Source organism: Cavia porcellus, unplaced genomic scaffold, assembly GCF_034190915.1.
Source record: "Cavia porcellus strain 051 isolate PalLab524CR breed Dunkin Hartley unplaced genomic scaffold, mCavPor4.1 scaffold_7, whole genome shotgun sequence".
Classification (NCBI taxonomy): Eukaryota; Metazoa; Chordata; class Mammalia; order Rodentia; family Caviidae; genus Cavia; species Cavia porcellus.
Genome location: NW_026947490.1, coordinates 35,499,025 through 35,522,017, shown reverse-complemented (window position 1 = coordinate 35,522,017; position 22,993 = coordinate 35,499,025). Strand labels below are relative to the sequence as shown.

Below are 22,993 nucleotides of genomic sequence, written 5' to 3'. Positions count from 1 at the left end.
GTATTGTTTAATTTCTTCTTTAATTTGCTCTGTGACCCACTGATTACTCAAGGTGTGTTATTCAGTTTCTATGTGTTTGTGGGAATTTTGCAGTATCTTTTATCATTTATTTCTAATTTCATAGCGCTATGGTCTGATAGCATGCAAGGGATAATTTCAACCCTTTTGCACTTATTTAAATATGTTTTGTGAATTAATATATGTTCTATTTTAGAGAATCACCCATGCACTGCTGAGAAGAATGTGTATTCTGTTGTTGTTGGTTGGAATACTCTGTATATGTCTCTTAAGTCCATTTGTTCACATGTGCAATTCAGTTCTTTTATTTCTTTGCTGATTTTCTGTCTGGTTGATCTGTCCATTGGTGTCAGTGGTGTGTGAGGATCTCCTGTTACAATTGTGTTACTGTTAATTTGGGTTTTCATTTCTCTTAGTACTTGTTTTATATAACTGGGTGCTCTGGTGTTGGCTGCATATATATTTAAGATAGTTATCTCTTCCTCTTGGAGTTTTCTCCTAACAAGTATGTCGTGACCTTCTTTATCCCTTCTGATCATTATTGGCTTGAAGTTCACATTGTCTACAAACAGAATAGGCACCCCCACTTTTTTTTGAATTCCTGTGGCATGAAGTATTGTTTCCCATCCTTTGACTTTCAGACTGTGGGTATCCTTTAGTGTTAGATGGGTTTCTTGTAGACAGCATATGGTTGGATTTTGTTTCTTGATCCATTCTGCCAGTCTGTTTCTTTTAATTGGTGCACTGAGACCATTTACATTAATGGTTATAACTGTTATATATTGGTTAATTGTTGACATGTTATCTTTCTCCTGTTGCATCTTTATCTTTCTGTTCTGTTTGTTTTTATTTAGTGGTTTTTCCCTAAATGTATCTAGGCTGTCTTTCAGTATTCTTTGCAGAGTTGGTTTGGTGATCATGTAGTTTTTCAGCTGTTCTTTTTCATGGAAGTATCTTATTTTACCATCGATTTTGAAGCACCGTTTTGCAGGGTACATCAGTCTAGGTTGGAAATCCTTTTCCTTTAGGATCTGAAATACTTCACTCTATGCTATTCTTGACTTTATTATTTGTGCTGAGAAGTCTGCTGTGATTCTGATAGGTTTTCCTTTATAGGTGATCCGTCTTTCTCTCTGACAGCTTTTAATATGCTATTCTTTTGTTTGATTTCTGGGATGGCCATTATTATGTGTCTGGGTGTAGTTTTATTTTGATTATGGCTATGTGGAGTTCTACATGATTCGTTGATCTTGATATCAGTTTCCAATCTCATGTTTGGCCAATTTTCAGCTATTACTTCTCTAAATATCCTCTTGACATCCTTTATGTTGTCCTCTTCTTTTTCATTTATCCCCATCCACCTTCTGTTGTTCCTCTTTGCATCATCTTGCAGGTGTTGCATTGTTATTTCCTGATTTCTTGTTATTTTTAAAAGATCTTTCCTTTCCTGTTCACTGGCTGCAATCTTGTCTTCGAGGTCTGAAATTCTATCTTCATATTCATTGAGGCGGTTTTTACAGCTTTCGATGGAATTTTTGATTTCCTGTATATCTCTTTGCATCTGCTTTATATATTCTGTTTGTTTCTTATATTGTTCATCCAGGGATTTTATCTTTTTGTTTAGTTCCTCCAATTTTTAAACTCTGTCTTCTTTAGATGTGTTCAGCATCTCCCTCATTTCTTTTATCATTTCCTCTTTTACTTGCGAGATTATTTCTAGTTTGAATTCCTTTAAGGCTTCCCAGAGTTGCTTCTTTATTTCAGTTACTATTATTTCAGGTATTTCAGGTATGTGGCATATATTTTCTTCTATGCACATGGCTCCTAGGCTTTCTTGGAATGGGCTGGATGTTTGAGATTGCATTTTGGTCTTTTGTTTGGTCATTTTCCTATATTTTTGAGCTTCAAGTATTGTTCCAAGTGAGGGATAGATGTTAGCAAGGCTGGGATGCATTCTGTGGCTTGGCCAGACTCACTGTTCCTGGCAGGAAGCCTTGGTCTGTCCCCCAGGCAAGGGAGAGAGTTCAGCCAGGCTGGGATGGAATTCCTTGCCCCCTGCTGCCTCACTGATCCCAACAGGAAGCCATGGCCAGTCTCCCAGGCAAGGGAGAGAGTTTGGCCAGCCTGGGACAGGATTCCCTGGCCCCTCCTGACTCACTGATCCCGACAGGAAGCCGCTGCCTGGACCCTAGGCAAGAAAGAGAGTTCTGCTGGGCTGGGGCAGGGTTCCGTGCCTCCCAGGGATTTCAGTTTTGAAACATGTAGTGGAAATTTAAGTTATATGCTAAAAACAGCCTGATACACACATATCTATAACTGTTACTAATTTGTGCTTGTTTGAATAAAAGCCATGACAGGTGTCACTTTGTGGTTACTGCTAGCCCCTCCCTTGACACCCAGTTCTCTCCCCAGGCACTGCAGTCCTGGGCCCTAACACATCAACTGTGCCTGACTCATTCTCCTTTCTCCCTTCTGGGCTCTGGAGTTATGAGCACTGAGCTGGGATCTCCCTGTGTCTAGTGATGGCTCAGGTGACTGCTTTGCACCTCTTGCACTATTTTTGAGAAGGACCTCTCACAGTGTGCAAAACACATTTAATGTTCCCATCAGTTGAGGTGATTCAGAAATAGAAGTGTCTTCAGAACTTTATCTACCACCTCGGTCCAAATAGCCCAACCTGGTCATGAGTTCCTCTACCAACTTACTTTATTGAGTTGAAGTCTATTGATGCTGTTTATATCATTGGTGCACTGTAGTTGTTTCACAGATGTTAGTATATTTAAAAAAAAAAGCCCGGAAGGTGGTAGACTAAAACACATGAGCATAACACAGCCTCTCTCTGACCAGAAAGCCAGATTCCTGGGAAACAATGACTTACAGAAGTGAAAAGGAAACATAGCCATGGGAATCAAGGAAGAACAATTTAAAAAAACCTAGAAATCACGGAGAAACTGGAAAAACTGAACAAAATGCAGAGAAAAGAAGAAGAGAGCCTGGAATGCTAATTCAAGAGCTTGATAAGGGACCCTGTCTTTGAAAACACGAGGTAAATCTGGACAGGTTTGGCGGACTCAGGGAAAAAAGATGGGCTGAATTGGCAATGCCACCACAAGAAAATCCTGTGGTTGTGGTAAACTGAAAACACAAATTTTCAGTTTTACTCTGAAAGTAACTTCTTTCTTCTGGCTCTTTATAGTTGGAGAAGAGATTCATTGCAGCCTCTGTCACATTTGAGAGTGATTAATCATGACACATTTGAGGAACTGGTTAATTGCTTAGGACTAAATCATTCCAGAAATGAAATGTCACAATGTTACTGTGTTCAGGTTTTCTGGATCACCCACCACACCTGCTGGGTGGAAAACAGCCAGAAGACACAGTCGCAGACATAGACTCCATGAGAAGATTAAGTAAGACTAAGCTCAGGTCAGGTATGACACAGTGGTGTGTGCCTTTTGTGGTAAGCCATCCTGTTTGCATGTGACTTTCTGAGAGGTTCACATGTGAAAGTGCTGGCTTTAAGCCCACCAGACTCCCTGAACCCCTTGCTACCTCAGAAGGCACAGAACTTGGAGATCTATATCTTTTTCCTATATGCCAATGTGATCAACATGTTTCATCTTTGACAGTTGCCACATACGGGGGTGTATGGACAGAGAGAGCTCTGAGGCAAAGGGGAATTCACATGACCACAGACCATGAAGCTTGGTGAAGATAGCAGTGACTTGGAGCACACAAGGTCACAAACACTAAGACCTGCTAGAATGAATACAATCATAAAAGGAGACACCACATCATTGATTGACACTGCCCAGTAGGAAGTGCAGGGCAGGATTCAGCACACACTCAGAAGAAGTGGGTAGAAAAGAATAAGCTCTTGCTGTGACTCACTCTCCCCAATATCTTTGTATTCTATCCTACTGACCTTGGGAAGTAACCACCCACCCAAACTGAAGGGGGAAATTTCTTTGTTTTTGTTTTGTTTTTCTTTTATTCTTTGTTTTATTGTTTTTATTCTTTTTTCTTTTCTGTTTTGATTTAATTTTTTTTCTAGCACTTTTACCCTAATAATACTGATTTCTTTCATTCTACAACTGGATATTTTGCCTTATATTTCTCATCCCCTTCTTATCTAGCTTTATGAATTCTTCTCTACTGTTAATGATGCTAGAGTTAATGTATTGACCAGACATTTGTCAAATGTCAAAATTTGGTTTCTTTTGGCACATACATTTCTCAGTAGATCTGTGTTCTAGGTTTTTCAGTGGCATAGCTATGGGTTTTATTCATTCTTATGACATGTTAATACCTGAGTAGTCTAGGCTCTATTATTTTCACTGGTGTCCTTCGTAGTATCATTGGTGGTGAAACAGCCCTGTTCAATGGTTTTCACTTTAGGCTAATAATGTCCTTTGCACCAGAAAAAAAAGGGCAGTTGTTCTCTCTTCTCTGTGTGATGGTAAGGATCAAACCTCCATCAGAGTGTTGGTCATTATGAAACCCCTCAAATATTGGACTGAATAGGGTAAACATGAGTGTTAACCCACATGCAAAATGAAACTCAAAATACTTCCCAGGAAGACATAGTTATTTCCAAGTCTCTGCCACTATGCGTACTCAGTGAGTGTCCTTTCTCATGTGTTCAGCTCCTGGCTGCATGTGGATCCTTCCCTAGCTGTGTCCAGCCTGCAATAGTGGAATTCTGAGGGCCATCAGGACGAGGTCACCCAGGCCCACCCAGATGAGACTGCCCACTGTGTGATCCTGAAGTGTGCAGTAGGAATTAGTGACAAAGATGTCAGAGAAGACCAATATTGCCCCAGGATTACTCAGTATCCACAGGGGCACCTGATTCCTTAAGGAAGATTTCACTTTGTGAATGCAGCTCCATATCTGAGAAGTCTTTTACTCTTCTGATTTGGAGTTTGGCTGGGTTTGTAGTGGGATGAGGGTCTCCACTTTTCCTGAGAATGAAGAAAGAAAAATATGTGTGAATCACTGAAGAACTAGAGGCTTTATTCTGGGTTCCACAGCCACGTATCTTTCCATCATGACATGACTTCATGACCATCCATAGGAGCCCTTTCCCAGTGTAGTCTTCACCCTCACCGTACTCTGTGAATTCAGAACTTGAGTCAGAGTCACTTTGGAATAAAGGCAGCCTGAGTTCAAAGAGCTCAGAACTGGAAAAACTTAAGATTTCAAGTTGGAAAATAATGGAGCACTTTTGGTTTATCTGGAACACGGCAATGCACACTCATTCTCCTGGAGGTGAATTTCTTTATTTACTGACCAGATATGAAGCTCTGGTTTATAGAACAACTGTAATTCAGGTTCAAGAGGGTGAATGTCTAGGGCTGTAACCTAGCCTGGGGCTCTTTCTCTATCACCCTAATTGATCATTTCATGGTTTTAAATACCTACAGCATTACACACACACACATGCACGCACACATTCATACCTGTGTTTTACATACTGGAAATATCAGGGATTCTTAAAATCAGTGTATCTAGTTCATAGATGTGTAAATTTAGACAGAATGACCTATAATAAACATGTAAAATGATGCAAGTGGAATAAATAAATAATGGGGTTAAAAGGGAAGAGAAATGCAAACATATAAAACTTACACAATGAGCACAATTTTTTTATATGTGCTCCTAGGACACTCGGCCCATGTTAATTTCTGACTTCTGAGTCTCTGCCTACAGAATTTTTCTGAACAAGTGATTTCTCATGTTCTTTGCGTCACAGAAAATATAAACACAGTCAGGATTCAACATTCAATCTGTGCAGTAAAGTCCTTACTCCAGTGCAGAAAAAAAAAAAAAAAAAAAGAAAAGAGAGAGAGACTATGAATATTCTTTGATATGAACTATGTAGAACTAGATGTAATAATATATCACTAAGTATATAATAATAATTGAAGTAGGAATGCAATTTAGAAATTAAATTTACTTGATATACACTTTATCAGTGAATCATAAGAAATCATTAAAAAGTTGTTGGAGGACAATCTTAATATAAAATACTAGTAGTACATGCAAACCAACAGCTTTGTTGTATAACAAATCATTATTCAGAAAACAAAATCATCAAGTCTTAACATCAATTTTTAAAGTGTAGGACCATACTACAAAATTTTTGTGAATATAAGATTTTCAGATAAATCTGAAATATTTCTATGGTTTGTAAGTGAACCTCAATTTTCAACATTTTGTATAGAAAGAGTTGGCATTAAAAGTTGCTCTTTGCAATTATTATAGAAAGCTGATAAAAATTCCCAGAAATTAGGGGTACAATTACATTTTAAGAACAATTTCATATATCATTAAATTTCATAAGAAACTTTCTTTGGTTTGAGAAAATGGCAGTAACAATACACAAGTGTGAAATCCAAATGCATAACAGAACCCAAGCAAACTGTACTTCAGGTTGGCTGGGCAGAAACCTCTAATGACTAGGCAGCAGTGCTTGCCCCTCCTGAGTCTCAGGAGAGGACAGAGCACAGAGGTCCAGCGACCTCTGGATGTGTTGGGCCTGAAGGTGCCCACATCCTGGTGCTTCTCTCTGCAGGAGCAGCTGTGCTGGGGGCTTGGTCTCACCTGCAGTGGGAACCCAGTGAGGCTTAGCAGCCCCCTGCCTGCGTCTCACAGGGCTCAGGAACTACAGGTGTGGGGCAGAGTTGTAGCAGAGGTGCTCAGGGCTGAGGGAGGATGGAGCCACCCTAGGTGAGCCATTTAACAGAGAGAGAATTCTCTCCAGACCACACCAGACTCCCCTGCACCCAAACCTCGTCACCTCCCTCTGGCCTCCCAGTGGATGGGTAACCCAATTTGGATCCAACATTTTCTTCTAGAGCCACCCCAGCATGTAGAATTCATGTCCAAGACGCAAGCGCTATCTTCACTGATGACATTTTCTTTTGTTCACATCCCGGCTGCATCTTGGGTCCTTCTCTGACTGCAATGAGCCTGGAAGAGCAGAATCCCAAGGGCCAGCAGCACCAAGCCAGCCAGGCCCATCTGGATGAGATTCCTCACTGTGTAATCCTGGGGCTGTGAGGCTGGGAAGGGGACACAGATGTCAGGACAGAGCAGAACCTCCCAGTCCCTGCATGTCCACTTGTGCTGCTAAGCATGACCTGACTCCTGTGTCCAGCTTCATAACAGAATTCTCATTCCTCACCTGTCCTGGGCTCTGAGCTGTTCTGTGATGGGCTGATGGTCTCAGCTGCTCCTGGGGACCAAGGAAGACAAGTGGGACCTATGAAGCTTTGAATAGACGCGAGCCTCTCCCCACCTCCACATCCTTGTGTCTCAATATCATGACAAATGTGATGCAGACTCTTAGTGAGCCTTTGCTGCTGCAGAAGTGTCACCTCTGGTCACTTAGACTCATCAGCCTCACTGCTGCATGAGCTCAGGACTTGCATCTGAGTCCCTTTGGAGCAAAGTTTAGATGAGTTCACAAAGCCTAGGATTGATGACAAAAGTGATCTCCAATTCCTAAACAGCCAAGTCCTATGAGCTCTGTGCTGTGTAGGACACAGGATGATGTGAGTGACCTCCCCTGTAGAGGAGTTGCCTGAACACCAGTGAGGACCCTGGGTGCAGGGGTGAGGACTGGTTCTCAAGGTCCCTGAGCATCAAGGAGCACACGGGGTGAAGTCTGTGTGGCCCACCTTCCCTACCCAGCCAGGTCTCCTGGTGCCTCCTCCTCCCTGTGACTTCTGCTAACTCATCATCACGCAGTTAGAAACACTTGCAGTGCCATGCACCCACAGACACAGATACTCACGTGTACAAGCAAGTGTGTTTTCCACATGGCAGGAGTGTTACTGCTTCATGGAAACAGTGCTTCTACTTTCAGAATGAAAATCTATGTTAAATGACCACCAAAATAGAAGGAAAGTATATTGATTGAACAACATTGAGAATGTGGATGGAAAGCTGTAGAGAATAAACATAAATACAGCTGGATACATGAAAAAATATTCATTAGCAGGTATTTATATTATGGTGGATACATGTATAACCATATATATAACCACATGCATGTGTATTTCAGTCAAGAACATTGATGGCCTATTGAGATTTTATGAAATATAATTTTCATTTTAGTGTACTGAACACAAATTTTATTAGTAATCTGAACACACTGTTTGAAAAGCCAGAGGAGAGGGGAGAATAAAAACTAAGGCCAGGGATGCAGCTCAGTGGCATAGTGCCTTCCTGGCCAGTGCAAGGTCCTGATTTCACTTCACGGTACCATGAATAAATAAATAAATAAATAAACGCAGAGTGGAATAAAAAATTTAAAACTAATGTTCTTTTGGTTTTTAGTGTTATTATTCAGAAAATATGAATCACAGAATTATTTTCAAATAATTAAAATACTTGATCAATTTAAACATTCCTTAAAAATGTTAATAATTTTTATGAATACAATTTTGAAATATTTCTAAAGTTTATTAACAAAGCTCACTTCAAGTGTATTAGATATGTGTGATAGTGTTATTCTCTATAATTGATATGCAAAGATAATCTATTCCTATGAAAACAGAAATGCAGTAAGTGTTATTTAAGGTATAATTTCATATGTCTGTAAATCTATTTCCACAGAAAAGTATCTCTTAACATTTGAAAAGACAGAGCAGCAGCACAAGAGTGCAAACAGGAAATGTGCAATGACTCAAACAAGATTGCACAGCAGTCCTGCATGGTGGGTCACCCAGTGACCCCTTCCAGCAGTGCTGGCCCCTCCTAAGTCTCAGGTGAACACTGAGCTTAGAGAGCACAGGGGCCTCAGGAAGAGCCATGCCCCACAGTGCCAGCAGTCTGGTGCTTCTCTCTTCAGAAGTGGCTGTGCTGGGGCTCAGCCTCACTCACAGTAGGACCCCAGCAAGGCTGCCCTCTGCTTACCAGGGCCCTGCTTCCTGCCTGGACCTCAGACACCTCCATCCCTCTGACCACAGGGAAGCAGGCACTCTGTCCTCAGAGCCCCAGGAAGCCACCAGGCTCCCTCAGTATGCCCCTCCCTGATCCTCTGGGGACTGATCCTGCCCAAAAATTCTCACACAGTGCTATGATGTGTCCAATAGTCCTGGGAGTCAGGTGACCTTGTCTTCCCCACCCACGTGGGTATGGCCATAACTGAGGTGCTGGGACAGCAGAGCAGCTGACTCTGTGGTGGGGACATCAGGAGGAGAGTGCTGGGCCTTGTCCTCTCCGTCAGTCCAGTCCCACTTCCTCCCATTTCACCTGTGTCCCCTTGGGTCTCTCCAGGCTCATTACCTCCATGGGAGACTTCAGAGTGGGAGCCTGGGCAGGGAGCTTGAGCCGGCATCAGCCTGCGCATGGGGAGACGCTCTCTTGTGGACTCTCCCCTCCATCACCACTGTGTTCTGGGGTCTCAGACCAGTGCTGGGAACACACCACAGCATGAATTTTTGGGACAAGAAGCCTCACTGCAACATGAGGTCCTGAGGAATAACTGGTGATGCCACTTCAGGTCAGTTTGAGGTCCCAGGTGACATAGAAGGATGGGGCAGGTGGGGACTGAACCCAGGGAGTCTGACTTCCAAGCTCCTTCTCCCACCAGTGCTGAGCTCCTGAGGTGCAAGGAGAGAATCTGAGTGCTGCTGCTCTGCCTGGCACCCTCCCGCACTGTCACTGTCACTGCACAGAGGGACAGGACCCCTGAAGTCACATCCTGGAGCTCCACAGGTTTACTGTCTCTCCAAGGCTCACAGCAAGGTCATCACTGGGAGGAACTTGAAGACTGGGTTCAGGCCTCTCCTTACACCTGGAGAAACCGAGGACCACACAGGAGGAGCTAGTCCAAGTCAGTATCTGCAGTGGAGGTGGCAGCAGTTCCCAGCTTAGCCCTTGTCCGGGCACCCTCCCAGTAGGGCCCTCATTCACCACCTGGGCATCCGGACTCTGCTGTGTTGGGCTTATCTTCAATGATTCCTAGGAAGAATGGGGAGATGAGGGCCTGGGCTCCCTACTCCACACTTGTGGAGCTGCTCCTTTCCCAGGCAAGACCCCAACATTTCTCTTAGTTTTGAAAGCAGCCCATGAAGCGCAGATGTCCCAACCCAACCTCCTCCTAGTGACGATCTGTAAGATGGCCTCTATCAGTTGTTTAGGGACTCAAACATGACTGGGTCAAAGAAAGGACTTCCTCACCTGAGACCAGGGCTCTGACCACACCTGAGGATTGGTAGCTTAACAGCCATACCACCTGAACGTCCACCTCCCCATGGGGTTCTGTCATGGTTTATGTCTGTCGCCCCCAGGCCTCATGAGTTTGCATTGTGCATTTGTGGTGGTTCATTATCTAGTGCTTAGATTGATGGTGTCAGTGCTATACCCACATAGGGGTGGAGCCAGTATGTGAGCCAACTGAGTATGGACTGAAACCTCTAAAATGTGTAAGAAATTAACCTTCTCTTTCCCAACTTTGGATTTCAGGTACTTTGTCTCAGCAACAAGTAAAAAGTAATTAAGACAGAATTTGGTACAGAGGAGAGGTTCATTTGTTGGGACTATACCTTACCATGATTTTCAAGAGGCTTTGGAAATGGCTTGTGGGCAGAGTTTAGAAAGATTTGGACATGTCACCTGGATGTATAGGGCTGGAGCAGCCTAGGCTGTTCTCTAGAGGAGATTCTGGTTATAGCTCAGGAGACCAGAAAGCTGATAGAAAGCCTCATGGTAAAGACCAGGCTTGGGAGGTTTCTGCTGGGAAGAAGGACTGCATTGGTTGTTGGACTCCCTATGATGTGTGTTATAGCTTGGCAGAAAGTTTGTCTGCATTTTGCTCCTGCCCAGAGACTTTACCTGAGACTGAGACAAAGGGCAATGGGCTGATTAATCCTGAAAAAGAAATTAAAAAGCAGTTGAACATTGAGGCTGTGGCATGGCTATTGTTGGGGGCTTTTAGCCAGCTTTATGTTGTAAATCAAGAGCAAAGAGCCCAGCATGATAATTTGCAATACTATGAGTTTGGCCAGAAGGAAAATTCTAGGAAGGCTGTGGATTGTAAAGAGAGAGTTGAAATTTTGATTGCTGAGGCAAAACAAAGAGATAAGAAAGATGGCCCCGAGGCATCCCAGGAAGTGTGTCCCCATCCTTTGCAGCCTCACTGCAAAGGTGGAAGAATTTGCTCAGAGGGAAAAGCTGCAGAGCACCTTACTCCTGAATGGCAACATATGCCACACAAGTTTCTAGAATGGTGGCAACATAAAGAAGCTTTTCCTCATAATTGGGTAAACAGAGCCCTGTGATCCAGGCAACTGACCCCTACAGCCAAGAGAGAGAAAAGCCTGGCTACTGCCCCAGCTAGCAGAAAAGCTTGATAGCATCCACAAGGTGCTGATTTTAGGTGTGAGGAAAATGCACAAATTCTGAAGGTAAGATGGCTTCCACCTTGATTGCAAAGGGTCTGGTAGGCCAAGCAGTGTGCCCCTGAGAGGGCAATTTGTGAAGATGTAAAGGTGAAGCCAAAGGTGTAGTGGAGATCCCAGAAGTTTGGAAAAGCCAGAAATGTGGGTGATCCAAGAGAAGCTGCAAAAAGCGAGCAGAGAGGATTTAAGAGAAAAGCTGTGGGAGTTGAAATTGCCAGAAGTGCCATGGGGGTGGAATCACCCAAGCCTTTTGGAGCTTGCAACCAGATTGCTTCAGATGCTGAGCATGGAACTCCAGGACTTAATGTTTGTCCTACTGGATGTTGGGCTTGCTTTGTTTCCAATGCTTTATATTCCCCTGTTTGTAACTTTTGGAATGGTACTGTTTATCTTGTGCCTTTGCATTTCAGAAATGTTTAATCTTGTTTCATTTGTACAGGGGGTTACAGTTTGCCATAGATCTTGGAGGAGTGTTGGGACTTGGACTTTTCAGCAATGCTGAAAATGTTAGGACTGTGGCAATTCTTGGAGATGGACTAAATGTCTTTTGTATAAAGGATGTACATGAGTCCTGGGAGCCAGGGGTGGAATGTCATAATTTATATCTGTGGCCCCCAGGCCTCATGAGTTTGCATTGTGCATCTGTGATGGTTTATTATCTAGTGCTTGGATTGATGGTGTCGGTGCTACACTCACCTAGGGGTGGAGCCAGTATGTGATGTAATGGCAGGAAGAATATGTGTCTTGCTCTCTTTTGTCAGTTTCTGCCTTGCTGTTTGCATCCTCCATGAACTGTGGCCCCGCCATGCCAGCCTGCCTTGGAGCCAACTGAGTATGGACTGAAACCTCCAAAAAGTGTAAGAAATTAACCTTTCCTTTCCCAACTTTGGGCTTCAGGTATTTTATCTCAGCGATGAGTAAAAAGTATCTAAGACAGGTTCAAAGTGCCCATAGGAAACAGAGCCAGGACCTATTAGTTGGGTCCAGGTTGTGAGTCCAGTGTCCAGAAGAGCTTGTCTCCTCCTTCCTTAGTCACAAAGAACCTGTAAAATCCCTCCCATAAGCCACACTGCCTGATCACATTCTCCCCTGAGGTCACCACAGGGCTGGGCAGGGCTGAGAGGCTGGGTTTGCTGTAGACTCCTAGAAGAGGAGGAGCAGCATGTGAAATGATCTCACACCTCCCACACTGTCCTCAGAGCTGGGCTGTCAGAGGGGGACAACCATGAGCAGACCCTTCCCTGAGGACAAAGCCTGGGGCTGTGCTCCTGCGTGTTCTCTCACCTGTCACCACCAGCTCCAGGGCATCACTGGGTTCAGATCAACCAGCAGGGCTGCAGTGGTAACAGTGGTATCACCCTGTATCATCTGTCATGGATGGGATGGAGAACTTGGTCTTGTTCCCTGGCTCAGGTGACATCTATGTGTCTGAGAATTCTAGGCTCTCCTTTCTGTACAGATGGTATAGCTGAGCCCCCAGGATGCCCTCACACCAGAAGGTATCATAGAGCCTGGCTGGGAATCCCAGAGGGCATCATAGAGCCTGACTGAGCCTGGAGCTTGGGTTTTGGGGGGACACCTGCAAGGAAGCAGGTGAAAGGGGGTGATGTGTTCTGACTGTGCACAGTGAGTCCTGTGTGGAGCAAGTTTAAGGCTGATCTGTGATGAGCAAAAGACACCCGAGGAGCCGTCTGTGGACACTGCCCCCTTCTGGACACTGTGACTTGAACTTTCCCTGTCTCATCCTGGATCTGGTATCTCTGGTCTCACTGTCCCCTACTCTGTCCTTGAGTTCAGCATCCCTGTGCCACTCACACATCTCACCTCCAGGTGCTTCCAAGGTCTCTAGTTCAGGTCCTCAGCCATGAAAGGAAAAACCTGATGTTTCCTCATCTGAGATCTGGAGTTCCAAGCAGTCACTGGGCTCTGAGCACATCTGGGATTGGTTCCAGTAACAGCCATAGCACCTGAATGTCCTCCTGTGTCTTGGGGTCACAGGGCCCACAGAGAACAGGGCCTTGGCCTGCCCACTGGGGTCTCGTGCTATGAGTCCAGTGTCCAGGAGAGACTGTTTCTTCCTTCCTTAGAAGGAGCCTGTCAAATCCCCGCTGTGCCACACACTGGAGGGTCACCTTCCTTTCTGAGATCACCACATGGCTGGGCAGGGATGAGAGGCTGGGCTTGCTGTAGAATTCCAGAAGAGAAGGAGGCAGCATGTGAAATGGACTCACACCTCCCAAACTGTTCCCAGGGCTGGGCTGTGAGAGGGGTCAGCCCTGAGAACAGACCCCTTCCTGAGAGTAGAGCCTGGGGCTGGGACCATGATTGCCCTCTCGCCTGTCACCACCAGATCCAGGGGCTCACTGGGCTATGAAGGGATTTGATAGTAACTATAATGTATCCCTACAGGGTTCTCTGTCTTGGATCGGATGGAGAACATGGCCTTGTTTTTGAGTTCCTGTAATGTTTGTCTTGTCCAGGGTTTCTGGCTTCCCTCTTTGTACAGACCATATTCCTGGTCTCCCAAAGCCCCTTCACACCAGACAGTCACACGTTCAACCTATGGTATCACAGATCCTGGCTCAGTCCAGAGCCTTAGTTTGGGCAGGGTCCCTGCAGGGAAATCACAGCTGGGCCCAGCACCTTCCTCCTCCCCTCAGATCCCAGCTCTCAGCCCCAGAACCTTCCAGACTGCCAAGCTCCACAAACACTGCTTGGAGGTCACCCCATGTCCCTAAGAAAAGGAGGAACCTAGGATAGCTGGGACACACTTACCAGTCTTCACTTGGGTCTTATGGCCCAGACTCAGCTCTGGAAGAGAGTTCCCTGTTAGAGCTTTGCCATGGAGCCTGAGCAGCTCCTCTGCTCCCTGGAGCCTCCTGAGCCCCTTTTCTCCTGCTGGATCTGTGGGTTCAAGACTAGGGATTCCAATCCCCTCGCTCAGTTCTCACCAATGCAGAGCAGTGCCCTGAGTGTGATGGTCATGGTGTCTCCTACCTCCAGGCGAGACTGTGTGGAGACCACAGTGCCTCTCTTACTGTTTGGCAGCTAAGGATTGCTTTCTTCATAGGATGGTCACATCAGAAGCCCCACAGGAAGTGGAACTGACATCCACTGACACAGGGGCTGTTTTTCCCCAGACTCATCCTGTCTGGGCTCCAGACTGATGTGGAGTTTCCCTTTACTCCTGCATGTTCCTGATTGATCCTCACCTCACTGAGCCAAAAGAACCAGAGACTTTCATTGCTGCTGCCTTCCAGAGCATGGTCACCCTGGGCAGGTTCATCCTCTCAGAACATCCCATGTGTCTCATTCCTCTCTCAGCCTTTTAACCTGCACAGCACAGTGTTCCTCACCGTGGCTGTCCTCCCCCAGCCCTGGAGATGCCTTGAGGATGATGCAGGTCCCTGCTTCTGGTGGACTACAGCATCCAGCTGTATTGTTGAAATTTCCATTTTTAGGTTATATCCTCTATGTTTGAGGTATAAATTTAGCTCAGGAAATGTGAACCCATTGGTTGTCATTCCATAAGTTTTTCATGAACACTGGTCTTTCCTCTATGACATGAGCTCACATTCACGAAGACTATAGGCAACCACAGGAATACACGTGCAGTGTGGGGTGCAACACAGCCCTCAGCACTCATTTGTGCAGAGATGCAGACATGGAGCCTGGTGAGTTGTCTCACATCCAAGTCCTCATGAGCATGAAAGAAAATTGTCCAGGACAAGCGGTGAAACTAAAGAGCTTCGTCACCAATTGATCTCTTGTGACGAAGACCCCAAAGCAAAAGCAATTCCTTTAAATTCGTAGTGGTTGAGTTTTCAACTGGGAAGGATTTCTAGACCAGCATCCCCTAAGGTCACACATGGGGCTTACACTTTTCCTGTGGTCGAGGTCGAGGATGATGCAGGTCACTTACAAGGCTCCCCTTTTGCTCCTGAGGCTGTGGATTCCACCAGTCAAAAGACAGCATGTAGTGGTTGTCTAAATCTGTACCAATATCAATATTTATCTATATCTGTAAGGTCTACAGTTATATCCTCTACACCTGCATCCATTACTCCAGGAAACACACCTGACCTGCAGTGATATCCCAGCTCCTTGTCCCAGTGTTTTCCAGGGGAGTTTCCCGTGTTTGTCAGCCTATCAGCATCCACTGCTGTGCTGGGCATAGCCCACCATCCAGCTTTCACCCTGTATCACAGGGCCTCTAGCTCCATTCCCCTCTGAGTTCATGGGGAGCTTGTTGCCCTGACCTCAGAACAGGAGGTGGGATTTTCCAGGTAAGTCAGTCAAACATTCTGAGTCCTCAGACAGAGATGTTGTTAGTCATCTCATACCCAACACAGGCATCAGACTCAGTGAGGAAGATTTTCTAGATGCTCCTGGGGGTTATCATACTAACTCTCTTGTTGGGACAAAATAATGAACACTCACATGTTAACTGAGGAAAGGATCATTGTGACTTAGTTTATAGAGACTTCCATTCACAGTTGGCTGCCTCCAAGCCCAGGTGGTGTAGGAAGGGAAAAACAGTCACTGCTGTGGTGGCTGGGAAGCAGTAAGTGGAGTAAAAGGACTTGGAAGACACTTATTTCCCATCCCACGCTCACAGCAGCCATCTCCTCTCACCAGATTTCACCTGCCAACATCACACCCACTCAGAAACCCATCAGTGGATGACTCCAGTGTCACACAGCTTTGATCCAGTCCTATCATCCAGGCCCCTATCCAAAACCACACTTATGAGTGCCTGAGTCTTTGGGGTCATTTCACTGACCTGAGGTTGAGGTGTGTGCAGATCCTCTTCCAGCACATGAGGTTTCTAGTCATCAGCTTGCAAGTTGTGCAGGTTCAGGACAAGTGACAGAGCTCACCTGCTCCAAGCAGTCAGGCTCATCACTGCTTGAAGTAAAAACTTGAAGTAAAACTCAGGGACACATGACCAACGTGATCAGTGTTGAAGGTGAACAGAGCACAGTGCTGCTTAGTGGACACAGAGGATCACTCAGTGTGATGATGGCTTATGCATACTGAGGAAAAGATTAATATCCGTGCATTCACTGGACAGTGCTCCTCATTCATCCAATTTAAACATGTTCCCTTGGGTCTAAAGACCCTGCAATAAAAGCAGAGTATGGTTCTTACTGAAGGAGCAACCATCCAGTCCCCAGCAGCCATGAGAAGTGGTGCTTTGCTGGTACCTGCACTGGGTCCTATGGGTGATCTTCATGCTGGGCCAGGGAGGACTGTAGCATTTTTTGAGGTGGGGTGCATAATGACTCTAGGTGATCAGTGTACAATGGAACTGAACGGACACATATGTCTGTTGCTGGAAAGCCTCACGGTACAAATGCAGCCCTGTTTCAGGAGCATATCACAGCAAGAGACATGGGCCCTCAATACACCCAGGGCCACCTCTGCTTCCTGCACACATGGCAACAGTGGATGCGGTGAGGAGCAGATGGACCCTGCATTGTGGCCATTAAAGGGGACACCGAGATCTCTTACCTGTGGTGGTTCCAAGCAGCACAGCAAAATTCCCTCCAAGGAAAGAGCACAGTGGGAAAACTGTCCATGTGGTGCAAGAGTGGCGGTGGCAGGAGCCGATGCTGCTCTGCCCTTAAGCTGGCACCATCCACACTGGGACATCAACTCCCAGGTCCCTCACACCTGGCAGCATCTTCACGTTTTGGCTAGAGTGAAGTCCCTGTATCCTGCTTTCATGGACTCTTCTGACGACACCACAGGATGTGAACTATTCCTTTGTCCTTCTCCTGAGAGGCTGTCCTAGGTAACCCCCCGGAGCTAGTTGATGGCCTGACATCTCTGAGTCTAACTTTCCTCTCTGTCCTCCTAATCCTCCCTGAGTCTCTCCCTGTCCACTGGGAAACATTTCCTAACATCACTGTGTACGCATTCTCACCCCCTGAATTTCCTGGGAGCACAGGCTGAGGGCTCCTTTCTTCCCTCTGCTGGGGAAGCTCTGCTTTTCCCAGTATCCGCAAATGTCTGGTGTCTACATTTTCATTATGCATCAGTATTTTGATATGTTTATGATCTTCCTCCTAATGATTCCTGTTTTCTATGTACACAATCAAGCTGCCTTCACAGGATGACTTTTTGAGTTTCTGGAGAGCCACAGCTCATTCTTAGCTTTCTGTCATAATTGTCATCACTATGTGTTGTCATCATAGAAGTGTGGAAAAGAAGCCCAGTGACACAGTTCCTTCTTTACTTCTTAGTTCATGATTCAGAATTACCAATTATTCCTTTGTAAGTAGGAAGCTTCTTTCGGATTCTTTATAAAATTCTTTCAACTTCAACTGAGCACTCATCCTACCATTTGAAATTGTGGACACTTAGTGACTCTCTGTAGAACTTTTTTCTTCATCTGTTCATTTGAGCACATTTTTTTCTATAAACATGGTCAAATGCACTGATGTTATTAATTACCATAGCAGCCCTGATTCTTTGGGCAAATCCACTTTGCTCACACTATTAGACACCAAAGTGTGTAATTTAACACACTGTTAACCCAGGGGTCCTGTGCTGTCCTTTTTCTTTAATGAAAATGAGGGGACATTTCTAGTGGGAACATCGGCTTTTCTAACTGCAAAAGTTGAGATGCATTACTTCTGTATTTCTTTTGTGAATATTTGCTTCCCTATACAATGTTCCCAGGGCTTTACAAACTTTATTAGATTTTAACTAAACATTTATATTTTTATTTTTCTGATTTAAATTACTATTGGTTGCTATGATCATTATTCCTTACTTTCTTACTTTGTCAAAATTGATGTAATTTTCATCCAAATGTAAATCACTCAATTTTTTGCTTTTGTGTTTCAATTATTTTTATTTAATTCTTTTTTTACTCTAAAGTACAGATACTTCATAAACTTAGTGTGTGCTTTTAAACTTATGATTAATGTGATCACTTTGTGATTTCCTCGGTCTCAGTTATTTTACTACACAAGAACTTTAACCACCTATGTTATTTTAAAAACTAACATTTTATATATGCAAATGTGTTGGTGTAGCTGTCTCTTGGACCACAGGATCAAGTGATGTCTAGGATACCTCAGAATCCCACACCAGTCCCCAGGCTGCCCACGGTCCTTAGCTGAATGTGCATGGAGCAGCTCCTTTGTCTTCTGAGGCCTCTGTGTATCAGTGTTTGCACTGAGGGTTCTGAAATTTCTCCAACCAGGTGGGAATACATGCTGGGCACAGCTGAGCTCCTCTTCCTGGGAGGAAGGGGCTGCACTTGGCTCCTGTGTAAGCTTGAAGCTGTTCAGTTGGGTGCAAGTCACTCCCTGGGGAACTTCAGAGTCAGCTTCTAGGACGGAAGGTGAGTAGATGGGAATGCAGGTGCAGTGTGGGAAAGCCTGGGGACCTACAGGTAATGGGGCTCACCTGCCTTTCCCTCTGCTTGTCCTTCACTGAGGGTCTGAACCTCAGTCCCAACATGGCCTTGACATGGTGTAAGCAGGGGAGACCCCATCACATCTCTGTATAGAGGGCTGCACCTGGGTGTAGAACACTTCCTGGGGATCCTGTAGCTCAGGACCACGTAGCAGGGATAAAGTAACAAATGGTGCTCCTTCCCAAACCTAATACATTGGATTGAGCACTGTATTTTTGAGTCAGGTGATTATAGGGAGAAAGATAACAGTTGCAAATCCTCTTCCAGTGGAAAATTGATCAACATGCTTTCCCCACATATAATGCTTTGCAGCCACACTCAAGTGCACAGTGGAAATGTTGAGCGCAAAAATGAGGAAACAATTTTAAGGCCTGATTTGTAATCTCTCAATCACTCTTGAAAAAGAAAACCCCAGAAAATGTAACACTGAGAGGCTGGTCGTATTGTGCTAGTAACCTAAGAATGTTTACTGCTCATGCAGCTTCCTCTTAGCACCAGGTGAGCTACACAAGGCCCAGCTCCATGCCATGTCTGGGAGAGAAAGGGTGCGTGTCCCTCCTCACCCCATTCTCTGCAGGGCGGGCTGTGTCCTGAAGTGTGGGTGGCCAACCTGAACACTGCTGGCTCACAGTGTATGCGGACTCCTCTCTGCCTGCTGACCATAGTGCAACCCTTAGCCACAAACCTCAGACAAAAGAAGAAGCACCATCACCCTACTGCCCCATGGGGACAAGAGTGACTGGGTCGCATTAGAGGGTCCTGGTGTCCGTATAGTCTACCTCAGCAGGAGTGAACATCAGCACAATTCCCCACCCAGCACATGTTCCTGAACCCTCCTGGGTACAGGATCCTTGGAGGACACCTGGCTCAGAGAGGTGAATGGGAATCACCTGGGCCTCAGAGCACCAATGTTCCCGGCATGAGAGGTCAGTGAGATTGGGAACTGAACAGTGAATTGTGCACTGAGGGCTACAGACAGCTTGGGGTCCACAGATCCTCCTCACTGTGGCTGAGAGATGAAGGGAAACTGGTGTCCACATTGAGTGCCCCAGAAACTTGGAGAATTCCATGGTAAGGAAACTGCTAATTCCAACAGCTAGTGAGCCCCTAGTTCAGAGTAGTGGGCCAGGGCTTGTTCTGCTCAGACACTGATTCCAGGGAAGAAGAGGGATGAAGGGAGCCTTGGTTGGTCAGCAGAAACCCGCTTTCAAAGCACGGGGAGTGCGGAGAACAGCTATGGCTCTCTGTCCACAGGATGCCTGGCTTAGGACAGAGTAAGTATTAGTGCTGGGGCAAAGTCTCCATCCCAGAAATTTCCTGAGGTCTGGAGGTTTGAGACAGTGCAGGAGGACTGTGCTTGTTATCTGATGCCACGGTTCCAAGAAATTTGCCACCCATATCACATATTATGGCCTCTGAGTCACTGTGCAAGACCCAAGACCCTGACAAAAAGGACCTGTGAATCTCAGTCCCCACCATTGAACTAGAGTAGGGAGAAAGTTGCAGTGAGGGAACTGGGTTGAATTCCTACTTTTCTGCATGACAGTTTCCACTCCCCTGTGCCCTGTGAACTCCTGAGTTCTGGCAGATGTGCACAATGGGATGAAGTTTAGTTTTTGTCATTTATTCTAATTTTAATGTAAGTGGTATCCATTGCCAGGGGATTCTGTGTTCTCATATCTTTGTCAGCTCCAGTGTGTCTTTGGCTGAAAGATTCTGACAGGAGGAAGGGGAGGGATAAGAGCTCAAGACTGCAGCCCTGAAGGCAGCAACGTGAGATGTCTGCCTTGGCAGATGTGGATAGGTGCATAGCTTTGGGAGCCCCTGTCTCTCTCACTCTTTGATCCTCTTTGTGCTGTGTTGTCAGATACAGAACAGCACTCAGTGAGCTTGTTGTTTAGAAACCCACTGTGGAGCTCAGAGATCAGGGTCCCAACCTGAATGAACATGGCTGAGCACATAGCATCACATCATCCCAGGGAAAGGAGGATTTAAGCAAGCTAAAAGTAAGATTGTCATGACAACATCAGACAGCAGGGTACTGGAGGGAAGGTAGAACCATTCTCCCACTCCTGGCTATCAGTAGTTTCTTCATTTAATTCCTTTGAGGTTTTCCCCCAACTCAAAGCCTCCCTACCACCAGGGCTGCCTGGTGTTTGGTCACCGTGCAGTTCACACAAGCATGTATATTACAGGTCTCCCAGAAAAGCAATGTCACTTAGAGCACTGATCAAAACTGAGTCATTTCTCTTGAAATTTTCTGTATTAATAATACTATATGCATGGGAGAATAGGTTGAAATCTCCCAGATTCAAACAGTAGAAGTCAAATGTGGGATTATTTATCAAAATTCTTTCACTGAGGTTCCTATCAGACTCTGCAGCAGAAAAGCCCTTTACCTCCTCCTCCAAGACAGGCTGGAGAACAGTAGGCAGCTCCTGGTCTTCACAGGGGTCTTAGTTTCAACACCGGGGCTTCCTCCTCACAGAGATGATTCAAACTCACCATGGACCCCAGACTGAGCATCACAGGCTCCTGCAGGAGAGAGCACAAAGCAGTCATCTCAGCTCCCCAAACAGAATGAGATCCTCAGATACTGGGCCATTTTGCACATGTGCTGCCAGAGAATTCACTGGAAAGTCTGCTATGTCACCTGCACCTGCCCCATACCTCCCATTTAGGAAACCCTTTTCTTTTGAGGGGCAGGAAGGGACAGGAAGAATAGAAGAATGTAGCACAGAGAATCCAGTCCAGATAATACCCTGGAGAGACAGTCACACAGGAGGTGACCCATGACCATGTGGACCTTACCCTCTATGACTGTGCCTGTTCTTGGGGGCTGGCCTGCACTGATTTGGCTGGGCGCCAGTAGTGCATGAACTCAGCCTCCCAAGGGTCCTGTGGACCCCATGTCTCAGGACAGGCTTCTCCACCATGACCCTCTGCTGCCTTCCCTTCCAGGATTTACAGGACATGGAAGACTGACTGATTTGGGGCATGATGGTTCTCCTGTAAGACAAGAGGTAGGAACTGAGAAAAATTAGAAAACAAACAGGGTGGGATTGTCACAGCCCCAGGTCACATTCTGCAAAGTTCACTGCTTGCTGCCCACACAGGAAGATGATCACCTCCTTCTCACTATATCACTTTGGGGGCTGGTACATGGGAAAGTTTCAGTTGAGAACCAGGGTGCAACAGCTCTGACCAGGGCCACACAGAACACATGGCCAAATAATCGCAATGTGTGCACACTGCACATCCCATACTGCTGCACCTGGAACCACAGGGACACATTGCTGTGTATTCACTGCCCTCTGAGAGACCCAGATGTGACTGTGCTCCTCTAGGCAGCATCCCCTGCCACAGGAGCATAGTGACCAACATACAAATTGATGATTTATTATTATAATAATAATTATTATAATGATTTATTATTATAAGCATCCTCTTCAAGGACTGAAATTTAGTGAAGGATTATGTTACTGATCTGCCTTCACTTTCCATTTTATCATGGGTCACTGTCTACTTATTTGTACATTTCTAGCCCTTTCCCTACACTCTGTCAAAGCTGTCAGACCTGGCTACCTTTTCCCTTGTATCATTGTTAGGGCCACCTGTCCCTTAAAATCTGTGAAAATTCACCTTATATCTGCTTTACTTTACCTGTGATACCATCAAAATGAGGAAAATATCGTTTATGAATTTGTAATATTTTCTAAAATTCAGTGTTATTTTGCAGGGTGTCACTTTTATTAAGCAGGCACTTATATGCTGCTGAGCTAAACCTCTGGCCCGGGGTGTCATTTTATAAAGAAAATCACGGTGTATCTAATTTCTGAGTTTTCCATACATCTTTGTTGCTGTCATTAAGCACAATTGCTATTCTTGTGAACAGCACTTTACTGAAGTCCATTGAAGGTTTTCATTATACACATTGCTAGTGATGTTGAAATTCTGCTTGACCATCAGGAGTTTTCATTTTCACAAAGAAGAGATACTCTATAGATGAGAGCAGTGGGCAGTGGAGTTCTCCTGTCTTCAGCCAGAGCAAGACACACAACATATCAGTTCAGATGTTTTCTTGTGCCCAGTAGAGAATTTCTTCATCAGTGTCCTTATCTCAAAAGAG

General features: G+C 45.3%; 1 pseudogene; it reads right to left on the bottom strand.

The window, feature by feature from the left end:
* The window catches only part of LOC100717447 (leukocyte immunoglobulin-like receptor subfamily A member 6), a 45,407-nt pseudogene extending 23,451 nt beyond the window's left edge, over nt 1-21,956 (bottom strand).
* Between the last annotated feature and the right edge of the window lie 1,037 nt (nt 21,957-22,993).